Raw genomic sequence first — 12277 nt, forward strand, 5'->3', positions numbered from 1 at the left:
GACCGATTACAACAAAGGAGATCGAAACAGTTATCAAAAAACTCCCAACAAAGAAAAGTCCGGGGCCCGATGGCTTCACAACGGAATTCTACCAAATATTCAAAGAAGAACTAACTCCTATCCTTCTCAAACCATTTCAAAAAATTCAAGAGGAAGGAAGACTTCCAAGCTCCTTTTATGAGGCGAGCATAATTCTGATTCCAAAACCAGGCAAAGACAACACAAAGAAAGAAAATTATAGGCCAATATCTCTGATGAATATAGATGCTAAAATCCTCAACAAAATATTAGCAAACCGAATCCAACAATATATGGAAAAAATCATACACCATGATCAAGTGGGATTTATTCTGGGGAGGCAAGGCTGGTACAATATTCGTAAATCAATCAATGTGATTCATCACATAAACAAAAAGAAGGAGAAAAACCATATGATAATTTCAATAGATGCAGAAAAAGCATTTGATAAAATCCAGCACCCATTCATGATCAAAACTCTCAGCAAAGTGGGAATACAGGGAACATACCTCAACATGATAAAAGCCATCTATGAGAAACCCACAGCCAACATCATACTCAATGGGAAAAAAATTAAAAGCAATCCCCTTAAGATCAGGAACAAGGCCGGGGTGCCCCCTTTCACCACTCTTATTTAACATAGTCCTGGAAGTCCTAGCCACAGCAATCAGACAAGAAGAAGAAATAAAAGGCATTCAAGTTGGCAAAGAAGAAGTAAAACTATCATTATTTGCAGATGATATGATATTGTATATAGAAAACCCTAAAGTCTCAGTCAAAAAACTACTGGACCTGATAAATAAATTCAGCAAAGTGGCAGGATATAAAATCAATACTCAGAAATCAGAAGAATTTTTATACACCAACAATGAACAGTCAGAAAGAGAAATTAAGGAAACAATCCCCTTCACAATTACAACCAAAAAAATAAAGTACCTAGGAGTAAACTGAACCAAGGAGACTAAAGACTTGTACTCAGAAAATTACAAAGCATTGATAAAAGAAATCAAGGAAGATATAAACAAGTGGAAGCATATACCGTGCTCATGGTTAGGAAGAATAAACATCATTAAAATGTCTATATTACCCAAAGCAATCTATAATTTCAATGCAATACCAATTAAAATACCAATGACATACTTCAAAGATATAGAACACATATTCCAAAAATTTATATGGAACCAAAAGAGGACACGAATAGCCTCAGCAATCTTAAAAAAGAAGAATAAAGTGGGAGGTATCACACTTCCTGATATCAAGTTATACTACAAGGCTGTTGTACTCAAAACAGCCTGGTACTGGCATAAGAACAGGCATATAGATCAATGGAACAGAACAGAGAACCCAGAAATAAACCCACAGTTCTATGGACAACTGATATTTGACAAAGGAGGTAAGGAAGTACAATGGAGTAAAGACAATCTCTTTAACAAGTGGTGTTGGGAAAATTGGACAGCTACCTGCAAAAAAATGAAACTAGATCACCAGCTTACACCACTCATAAAAATAAACTCAAAATGGATAAAAGACTTAAATGTAGGCCATGAAACCATAAGCATCTTAGAAGAAAACATAGGCAGTAAGCTCTCGGACATCTCTCGGAGCAATATATTTGCTGATTTATCTCCATGGGGAAGTGAAATAAAAGACAGGATAAACAAATGGGACTATATCAAACTAAAAAGCTTTTGCACAGCTAAAGACAACAAGAACAGAATAAAAAGACAAACTACACAATGGGAGAACATATTTGACAATACGTCTGATAAGGGGTTAATAACCAAAATTTATAAAGAACTTGTAAAACTCAACACCAGGAAGACAAACAACCCAATCCAAAAATGGGCAAAAGAGATGAATAGACACTTCTCCAAAGAGGATATACAGATGGCCAATAGGCATATGAAAAAATGCTCAACATCACTAATCATTAGAGAAATGTAAATTACAAGCACAATGAGATATCACCTCACACCTGTCAGAATGGTGCTTATCAACAAAACAACACAGAATAAGTGCTGGCGAGGATGTGGAGAAAAGGGAACCCTCCTGCACTGCTGGTGGGAATGCAGACTGGTGCAGCCACTGTGGAAAAAAGTATGGAGATTCCTCAAAAATCTGAAAATCGAACTGCATTTTGACCCAGCTATCCCACTTTTAGGAATATACCCCAAGGACACCATAGAACAGCTCGAAAAGGAGAAATGCACCCGCATGTTTGTGGCAGCATTGTTCACAATAGCGAAGATCTGGAAACAGCTCAAGTGTCCGTCAGAGGACGAGTGGATTAAAAAGCTTTGGTACATATATACTATGGAATACTACTCAGCCATAAGAAATGATGACATGGGATCATTTACAATAACATGGATGGACCTTGACAACATTATACGGAGTGAAATAAGTAAATCAGAAAAAAACTAAGATGAATCCATACATAGAAGGGACATAAAAATGAGACTCAGAGACATGAACAAGAATGTGATGGCAACAGGGGCGGGAGGTTGGGGGAGGGCGAGGGGGTGAAGAAGGAGAGAGGGGTTAGGGGAGGGGAGGGGCACAAAGAAAACCAGATAGAAGGTGACAGAAGACAATTTAACTTTGGGGGAGGGGTATACAGCACAATCAAATGTCAAAATAATCTAGAGATATTTTCTCTCAACATATGTACCCTGATTTATCAATGTCACTGCATTAAATTTAATAAAAAAAAAAAGTTACTGAAAAAAAAAAAAAGACAAACTACACAATGGGATAACATATTTGACAGTACGTCTGATAACGGGTTAATAACCAAAATTTATAAAGAACTTGTAAATCTCAACACCAGAAAGACAAACAATCCAATCAAAAAATGGGTAAAAGAAATGAATAGACACTTCTCCAAAGAGGATATATGGATGGCCAATAGGCATATGAAAAAATTCTCAACATCACTAATGATTAGAGAAATGCAAATTAAAACCACAATGAGTTATCAGCTCACACCAGTCAGAATGGCACTCATCAATATAACAACAAAGAATAAGTGCTGGCGAGGATGTGGAGAAAAGGGAACCCTCCTACACTGCTGGTGGGAATGCAGACTGGTGCAGCCTCTGTGGAAAACAGTATGGAGATTCCTCAAAAAATTGAAAATCGAACTGCCTTTTGACCCAGCCATCCACTTTTAGGAATATACCCCAAGGACACCATAGAACGGTTCCAGAAGGAGAAATGCACCCCTATGTTTATAGCAGCATTGTTCACAATAGCGAAGATCTGGAAACAGCCCAAGTGTTGTTCACTGGACTAGTGGATTAAAAAGCTTTGGTACATATATACTATGGAATACTACTCAGCCATAAGAAATGATGACTTTGGATCATTTACAATAACATGGATGGACCTTGATAACATTATACGGAGTGTAATAAGTAAATCAGAAAAAACTAAGAACTATATGAACCCATGCATAGATGGGACATAAAAATGGGACTCAGAGACCTGGACAAGAATGTGATGGTAACAGGGAGTGGGGTAGAGGGGTGGGGAGGGGGCGGGGAAGTAGAAGGAGGGGGTGGGGGCAGGGTAGGGGCACAAAGAAAACCAGATAGAAGGTGATGGAGGATGATTTTACTTTGAGTGAAGGGTATGCAGCTAATCAAAGGTCAAAATAATCTGGAGATGTTTTTCTCAGAACATATGTACCCTGATTTATCAATGTCACTGCATTAAAATTAATAAAAACAAGATAAATTTTTTTTTTTAAAAAATGGGCTTTTATGATTGGGAGTTCTGTACAGAATAAGAAAATGTGGTTGTGCATTTTCAAGCATGCTTTGTATTATAGCAGAACCTCTGGAAGCATAATAATGAAACTACAGGGTATTGATCTATTCATTTTCCAGTTCCAGCTTTGTCATTTACTGACAATATGACTTTGGACAGGTCATTTCTCTCTAATGGCTATTATTTCCTTATCTGTAAAACCATAGGGTTGGACCCTGTGACCTAAAGGAACCAGATAAATATAACTCTGTGTTTGTGTAACCCTGCTCTTTAGCACAGAAAGTGGTTAACAGTGAATGTGAAAACTGCCTTAAATTGAATTTAAATTCAGAAATATAACTGTTGGTCATTTGTATGCCTTCTTGGGAGAAGTGTCTGTTCAGGTCCTCTCCCCTTTTTTCAATTGGATTATTTGCTTGTTTGTTGTTGAGCTCTGTGAGTTCTTTATATATTTTTGAAATTAACCTTTTATCTGAGGTAAACATTTTTTATAGAAATGTTTACCTGAAAGCTATGTACTCTTACTGATCAGTGTCACCCCATTAACTTTAATTTTCTAAATAAAAATTTTTAAAAATTCAGAAATAATTTGAGGGCAGGAAAGGTTTAGTTCTTGGAATGAATTGATCTATCAAATATTGTATATATTGAGTACTTACTCTATATATGTTAGGTACTCTATGAAACAGAAAATTATATGCATGATCCCAGACTTAAGGAGCTGAAAGTACAGAGGCAAGATATATATTCATATATATATCTAAGTGAAATGTTATTTTTGAATTTCACAAATAGTATTTAAAAATACATAAAAGTATACTGTTTATAGTAAAGGTATATAGGAGTAAACGCAATGATTTGTAACCATATATTTATTTTTAAATTGTTGTACATTTTACCAATAAATAAATATAAATAGAATATGATACCCTATGGATTTCATAGACATTTTGTAAGTATATTTCTAATTTTGTAAATCTGGTAGCCTGTATAGTTTAATAGAATTCCCTTTTCATATGTAGAACTTGTCTTTCCATAGTTAACACTTCTAATACTCCTAACTTAAAAAAAATATGAAGGAGATTACCACATGTTTGCTCATCACTCTGGCTCATCTTTCATTTTTGAGAAATTTATTCATATGCAAGTACTAAAATTCATGACCCAATTTAAGTATCTTTAATCCTCTATATTCTAAATATAGAAAACAGTTCAAGAAATTTAATATTAAATACTTGGGAATTCTTCTTGGTGCAATATTATTAAACTGTACATAGTAATTAAGATATTGAAAACACATGCTCCTCAAAGCCACAAGACATTGTAATTATTTTTCAGGCTATTAAGCAAAATAACAGAAGGTTTTTTTTAATGATAAATGTGTTTTGGAATGCATCAGCTATTTCTCTTTTATTTCATGAAATAATTTTTAGTGCCACAGAATCTAAGTCTGTTATTTAAAGACCAACTGCATTGTCTTTTTGTAACTCAGAAGTCATTCATTGGTATGTTTTTTTGTTTGTTTTTGTTTAGCTACAAAGACAAGGAGACAGAGAGAGGGACAGAGAGGGTCAGACAGATGGGAAGGGAGAGAGATGAGAAGAATCAATTCTTCATTGCGGCTCCTTGGTTGTTCATTGATTGCTTTCTCATATGTGCCTTGACCAGGGGTGTACAGCAGAGTGAGTGACCCCTTGCTCAAGTCAGAGACCTTGGGCTCAAGCCAGTGACCTTGGGTTTGAAGCTAGTGACCTTTGGGCTCAAGCTAACAACCAGGGGGTCATGTCTATGATCCCACGCTCAAGCCAGCAACCCCGTACTCAAACTGGTGAGCTTGTGCTCAAGACTGATGAGCCTGCACTCAAGCCGGTGACCTCAGGATTTCAAACCTGGTTCCTGTGCATCCTAGTTTGAAGCTTTATCCACTGCGCCACTGCCTGGTTAGGCTCATTGGTTCTTGTTTACATGCCATTGTAGACACTCTGTCTTTCATACACATACACATACATTCTGGCTCTATATGGAAATAGCAATTATTAGAGCTTTGCTATGTTATTCATATATGAAGAAATGTAACAGGCACTGAGACATAATTCCATTTGAAACAGTCTTTTATTTAAATTTGACTCTCAAAAGATTTATTCTTTTATTTAGAAATTTTACCTCGTTAAGATTATGGCAATGTTTTAAGACTCTCACTGGCTTAATGTGAGAAGACTATGAAAAAATTATTCATACTGTTTTGTATCATGCCTGAGATTTGTTTAAAGATTTTCTTTTTAATCACACACTAAGGAATGTCTTGGGTCCTTCTCTGGCACTGGTAACAACTTTACTAATTAACTTATTTTTTAAAATTAACTTTGTATTTCAAAAGTTAGTATCTTTTCATGATAGCAAATTAGCCTGTCAGGAGTCTCAAAAACACTTTTTAGGTGTTCGTGAAGGGGGATGGAGTGAAGACATTCCGCAGTCTTCTCTACATTTAAGTTTTTTCTTTGACCATTTAACATCATTTTATGAATTAGAGATAGCTAATTGAAAGATTGTCTGCTATATATAACTTAAACCCATGAAAAAGTGCCTCAGTTTCCACACCACAGTGTGGTAGTTTTCTAATCTTCAATTGAGATTTTTATAAACAACATGCTGTTCTTTCTTTGCTGCTGATTTTTAGACATTTAGATCATAGAAATGACCATATTAGAGACTTGGAAATCATTAGACAAATTAAGCAGTTTCTGCTATTTGTATTTCTGTACATCTTTTACATGTGAGTTTTGGTAATCATAACAAAGTATGCCATGTCTTTTTAGAAGCAGAAAGAAAGAGCACAGACACTGAAATCAGTAGCCCTGGAGCATAGGTCTAGTTCTACCACTTTCTATATTTAGGTCACTTAGACTTCTAGTGCCAATGGTTGCTTCAGAAAATTTACCCCCATAAATCTTCTCAGAGCCATTGCGAGGGTCAATTTTTCTAATAAACATGAAAGAGCTTTACAAACTGAATTGTGCCATGCAAATGTATGGCAGAATTACTATTATTCATATGGAGTTACATGACTAACAGAAACTGGCCCTGGAGGAAGGGAACTTAGGGGTGATAAATGCAAAAGTGTTTTTTTATAGTTTAATGTTTTCACAGCCTAAGGAAAACAAGGCATAAGAACAGAAGAATTTAGTAGGGGGAAGGGCAAGTTTATGTTCCATCTGCCCAGGCTGGCAGACTGGTGGGAAGGGAACAATCTTTGAAAAGATGAAAAGTTACAAAGTAGAAAGAAGTGACATAGAAACAGGGTGTTTTAAAAATAGTGGCAGAGGAAAGAATAAAGTCACAAGACTTGTTCACAGAGGGCGCTGGGTTAGAGCCTTACCTTGAGCCACAAATCAAGGCATCACATGACTGGAAGGAATCTTAAGAGGCCATCTTGTCTATTCTCCCACCATTAAGCAGGACATTTCAACTATCCTAAACAGATGAGACTTTATCCAAATTTGAATGAAAAACTCTGACACCAAATGGGCAGGTATTGACTGCTCTGGTTTCCTTTATAATGGGCAGTAAAACAATTTCTAGAATTTTAGTTGAACACATGAACTGAAACTGGAGAAAAACAATAAACAGCTAGATTTTCTTTGGAAACAATAACTTCTATAGCAGTTTCAGGGCTGTTAAATAAGCACTAAGTTCATAGCTAACTCTCCAAGAGAGAGAAAATGTTACCAACATAATAAATAGGGTTTAGAGGACAAATGGCCCACAGTAACATAGGGGTAAGAATGTGTCATAAACACTCTTGGCCCTTGTGGGGTCTTCTTTCCATGCAAGAGCTTTGGAGCAGAGCATTAACAACAACAACACAAAAATCCCTTTTTTAATTAAAAAAAGTAACATTGTCCTATAAATTCTGGGACTGACATTGAGGACTTTAAAAAGTTCAGTTCCTTCTTCTAACACAATAAATTCTCACACAAATTAGAAACTGAAAAAAATAAATAAAAAGGCCCTCATTTTCAATTGTGGGAATGTTACACATGAACCCTAGCTTGGAAAGAGGAGGGGGGAACATTCTACACCTGCAGGCCTTCCCAGGAAAGGGGCCCTCGGCTTGACCCTGAACCTATCTGCTCAAGATTACACCATGGGATTGTCAATATGGAGATAATGCTACTTAATTCCCTTAGTGAGTATGTTATTTCCAGTGCTATCAACAGCAACTATAACCTGAAAGGAGGCAGCTGAGAATTTCCATGGAAGAAAGTTAAGAGTTATTTTGGGATGTGCTCATAAATGGCCTAACTGCAATCCATCTGGATGGACAAACATGGGCATACACGCATCAATAGAGAACAATAGCTCTATGCTTATAAGTATGTATGTTGAAGAATTCTACTATAGTTTAATAGATACAGAACCAAGCAAGGGGTTTTAGAAAAATAACATTATATTCCTGGATTCACCACTCACTTACATGTGAACTTGGGCAAGTTAACTTGGTTCTACCTTCCTATTACTAAAATTTAGGGTCAATTTAGTCAGGCATTCAGTGAATCCAGATATTTGGCAGTGTATAGGAAACAACATCTGGATGACTGATCAAACTTTTCAACAGAACTCACTGGATATATTGGCAGTATTGTCCACATAGCTCTTAATGGCTTTCTGCCTCAGTTTCTCTAGCTATAAAAAGGGACAAACATTATTTATAACTTATATCCCAGAGGGCAATGAGGATTACATAATATCCAAGGGTAACAATGAGTTTTTGAAAAGAATGATTCTAGGAAAGTACTGTATCTTGCCTGACTAGGTGGTGGCGCAGTGGATAGAGTGTCGAACTGGGATGCGGAGGACCCAGGTTCAAGACTCCAAGGTCGCCAGCTTGAGCGCGGGCTTATCTGGCTTGAGGAAAGCTCACCAGCTTTGACCCAAGGTCCCTGGTTTCAGCAAGGAGTTACTCGGTCTGCTGTAGCCCCACGGTCAAGGCACGTATGAGAAAGCAATCAATGAACAACAAAAAATTGATGATTCTCATTTCTCTCCTTTCTTTCCTATCTGTCTGTCCCTATCTATCCCTCCCTCTGATTCTGTCTCTGTCAAAAAAAAAAAAAAAGAAAGAAAGAAAGAAAAAAAAGGAAGTACTGTATCTTATAAAATTCTAGGTTGGGTATTTTTCCCAAGATAAGCAGCTAGACTTTTAAAACATGAATTTCCTTTGAAACATGGTTAAATGGTACACAAATATAAACATATTATCATTATCATCACTATCATAACATTTTTCTTTATGACTAAAATAGAAATTTTATTGAAGATGAGAAAAAAAATGTGTTTTGGTTATAGAAAGCGACACTGATGAGAAAAAAAAAATCAGTGTGGGTGTCTGGAGCCAAACAATTTTAACAGCTAAACTTAAAACAGGTAAAACTGGTCTATTATTGCAAAATAATTGGTTGCTTAATGGTATCCATAAGAGAATAAAAAATATTCACACACACATTCATGGACTGAGGTAAGAGGAAGGAATTGTAAACTGTGACCTTACTTACTATGACAATGTATACCTCCCTACCTATGAAACTGTAAAGCTTTTGTAGCAAGAAGTTAGAAGAAAGGGAAAGGAGGAAATAATATGAAAGAGAAAAAGAGATGCATCAAAAGGATTTGCAACCATATACATTTGGGGAGCAAATTTAAGCTGAAAAAAAGTACTGGAATATTGCTCCCTTTCAAACTCAGGTCCTGTCTATAAAGTCCTGAATATAATCATCTATAATCATCTTAACTGCCACTTTTTATCTGTCACATGCACGTGTATATGTGTGTGTATATATTTGTGTATATATGTAAAATATATAAAATACGTACTTAATTATATATAAATTTTATATAATTGGAATCTGTATATATTTTCTAATCCTTATAATAACCTTGTTTTGACATCTCTATATACTACAGATGAGAAAACTAAAGCTCAGAGAGGTTGGATGATTTGTGTACTTAGTAAGGTCTACAACTAAATTCAGGTTCATCAATCTAAACATCATATTCTTTCCAGGATATCACATGGTCTCGCACAGAATTAATATCAAACAACTTACTAAGTTTTTGCTAAAAGGACTTGCTGTAAATATTTATAGTCACCATTGGATCATATAGAAGCCTATGTCTGATGTAGCTTTCCCTTTTTTCAGGGTGGCAGCGTCCACCTACAGGTCTTTGTCTAGTGTTTTTTATGACGACTTCTACCCTAGTTGTCTTCACCTACTCATTGTTGATGGCAGATCTTACCACCTGCTTCTTTCTGGAGTCCTTCCTGCACTAGCCTAGCCCACCTTAGCCTTAGGCAAACCCTCAAAGTTGATGAGCAGCATCACTGTTCTCTCTTCATCACCTTTATTTTATTTATTTATTTATTTTAAAAAGGTATTGATTGGTTTTAGCAAAAGAGGAAGGGAGAGAGAGAGAGAGGGAGAGACAGGAACATGTAGCTATTCCTTATGTGCCCTGACTGTAGATCGAACTGGCAATGTCTGCACTTCAGGACAACACTCTAACCAATCGAGCTATCCAGCCAGGGCCACCATCTTTATTTTTATGTAATGTATGTATGTATGTATGTATCTTTATTTAAGCACTTTCTACGCTTATACCAACCCTCTGAGGAAGCTGTGAAAACAGAATATCAGACTTTCTTTGAACCCTCAAACTCATTGGCACCAGGCTTAAAACCATACTGGATATTCTTTAAGGTTGTTCACCAAATACCTCGATTGACAGTACTCTTCACTTATGGTTATGGGCACAGTGATGGACAGTGACATTTTGGCCTCACCAATGCTGGCGTCTAAGCAATCAAGTGGAGCTACCCCCCAAAACTTGGTTTTAGGTAATCTAGAAATAATTTAAAAGACAAATACAACTGTTGTCCCAGGTGAAACATACCATGCCCTCAGTTCAGCCATCAGTGGTTTACTTCGTGCTCTGAACCTTTTAGAGATGCAATTTAAAATAACCGTACTATATTTCCCCAGCCTAGTAGCTTGGTTGGGTAGAGCATCATCCCAGTACATCAAGGTTGTGGGTTCCATCCCTGGTCAGGGCACACACAGGAGTCAACCAAGGGATGGGTGAGTGGGGTAACAACTTGATATTCTCTCCCTCTCTTCTCTCTCAAATCAATAAATAAAACTGTAAAAAAATAAATAAAACAATCATACTATATCTAACCAGACTTTATAGAACTTAGTGAGGTTGAGAGTTTACAGAAAAAAAATGGTTATGCAAATACTGCCCTTATCACGTGCTCAGCAGCAGTAACAACTATTTATTAAGCTCTCAGTAAGTGCAGAATACTTATTAGACACTGGAGGAGCCACACCGAGCATATTGTAAATACTTTCACAATGCCATTTGCAGTAAAATATACCACTATTTAGAAATCCTTTCTAAACATTTTCTAAGAACCACAGAAATTTCACTGCTAAACTCCATATTAAAAAACAAACTCATGCCAATGACTTATTTTCATACAGTTCTGTTTTCATACAGAAACCTCTGTCCTTGCATAAGGATTTTAGTTTCATTCAGTTCTTAGGCTCCAAATAGAAGTCAGTGCTGCCAGAGCCCTCCCACCCATGTATCACAGAGCAAAAACACTGTCAGTCTGGTATATGGTGGCATTTTTTTTTATTGTGGCTGCAAAGCAATCACAAACAGATGGTACAATTAACTTCTATTTGTGCCTTAAACTTCTTATGAGAGGAAAAACTCTTGTGTACAGGTCAAGAGAATCTGTGGGTGTCCTTGCATGGCTGTGAATCAGAAGTTGTTCCGGACACAGTGACACTGGTCCTCCCGCATTTTGCTGGTGGAAGTGAAAGCTGCTATATCCCCATTGGAAAGCAATTTAGAAAAATGCATAAAAATACTCATATCCTTTAACTCAATAAATTCAGTATTTTAAGAAAATGATCTAAGATCAGGAGAAAGCATTATGTGTGAGTAGGTAGCTTTATTTGTAATGGTAAAAATTTGAAGCAATATGAATGTCCAACAAAAGCAGGATGATTATGGTGAATACTTAAAGAAATCTTATAGCCACAAAAATGATTAATATGATGATTTATGGCAACATGAAAAAGCATTACCAATAGAGTGTTAATTTTAAGAATTATAAATCACTTTTGTACTTCCAATTATGTAGAAAGTCTGAGTGAGATGTTTCTGAATATTAGAAAAGAACATATGAAATAAAAACAGTTGGGAGGCAGTAATGGCATTCTGAGAAATATTTTTCCCTCCATTTTCTAAGCTTTCTCTAATATTACAATATAATCTTGATGATTTAAAAATAGGATAAAAATGAGGGTCAAAAGTTCTTTTTAGCAGAGAGAATCTTTGAAGAAAATGAACAATGGTTGACACTCCAAAAACCCAAGAATATAGTTTGGACAGTGGACACCATCCATCCCTTACTTTTTTC

The 12277-nt window shown here is 36.2% G+C and overlaps 1 protein-coding gene across 1 annotated transcript in view; it reads right to left on the bottom strand.

The window, feature by feature from the left end:
• The window catches only part of GPC3 (glypican 3), a 632751-nt gene that overhangs the window by 157557 nt on the left and 462917 nt on the right, over positions 1-12277 (bottom strand). The window lies entirely within an intron of this gene.

This window comes from Saccopteryx leptura, chromosome X (assembly GCF_036850995.1).
Source record: "Saccopteryx leptura isolate mSacLep1 chromosome X, mSacLep1_pri_phased_curated, whole genome shotgun sequence".
Classification (NCBI taxonomy): Eukaryota; Metazoa; Chordata; class Mammalia; order Chiroptera; family Emballonuridae; genus Saccopteryx; species Saccopteryx leptura.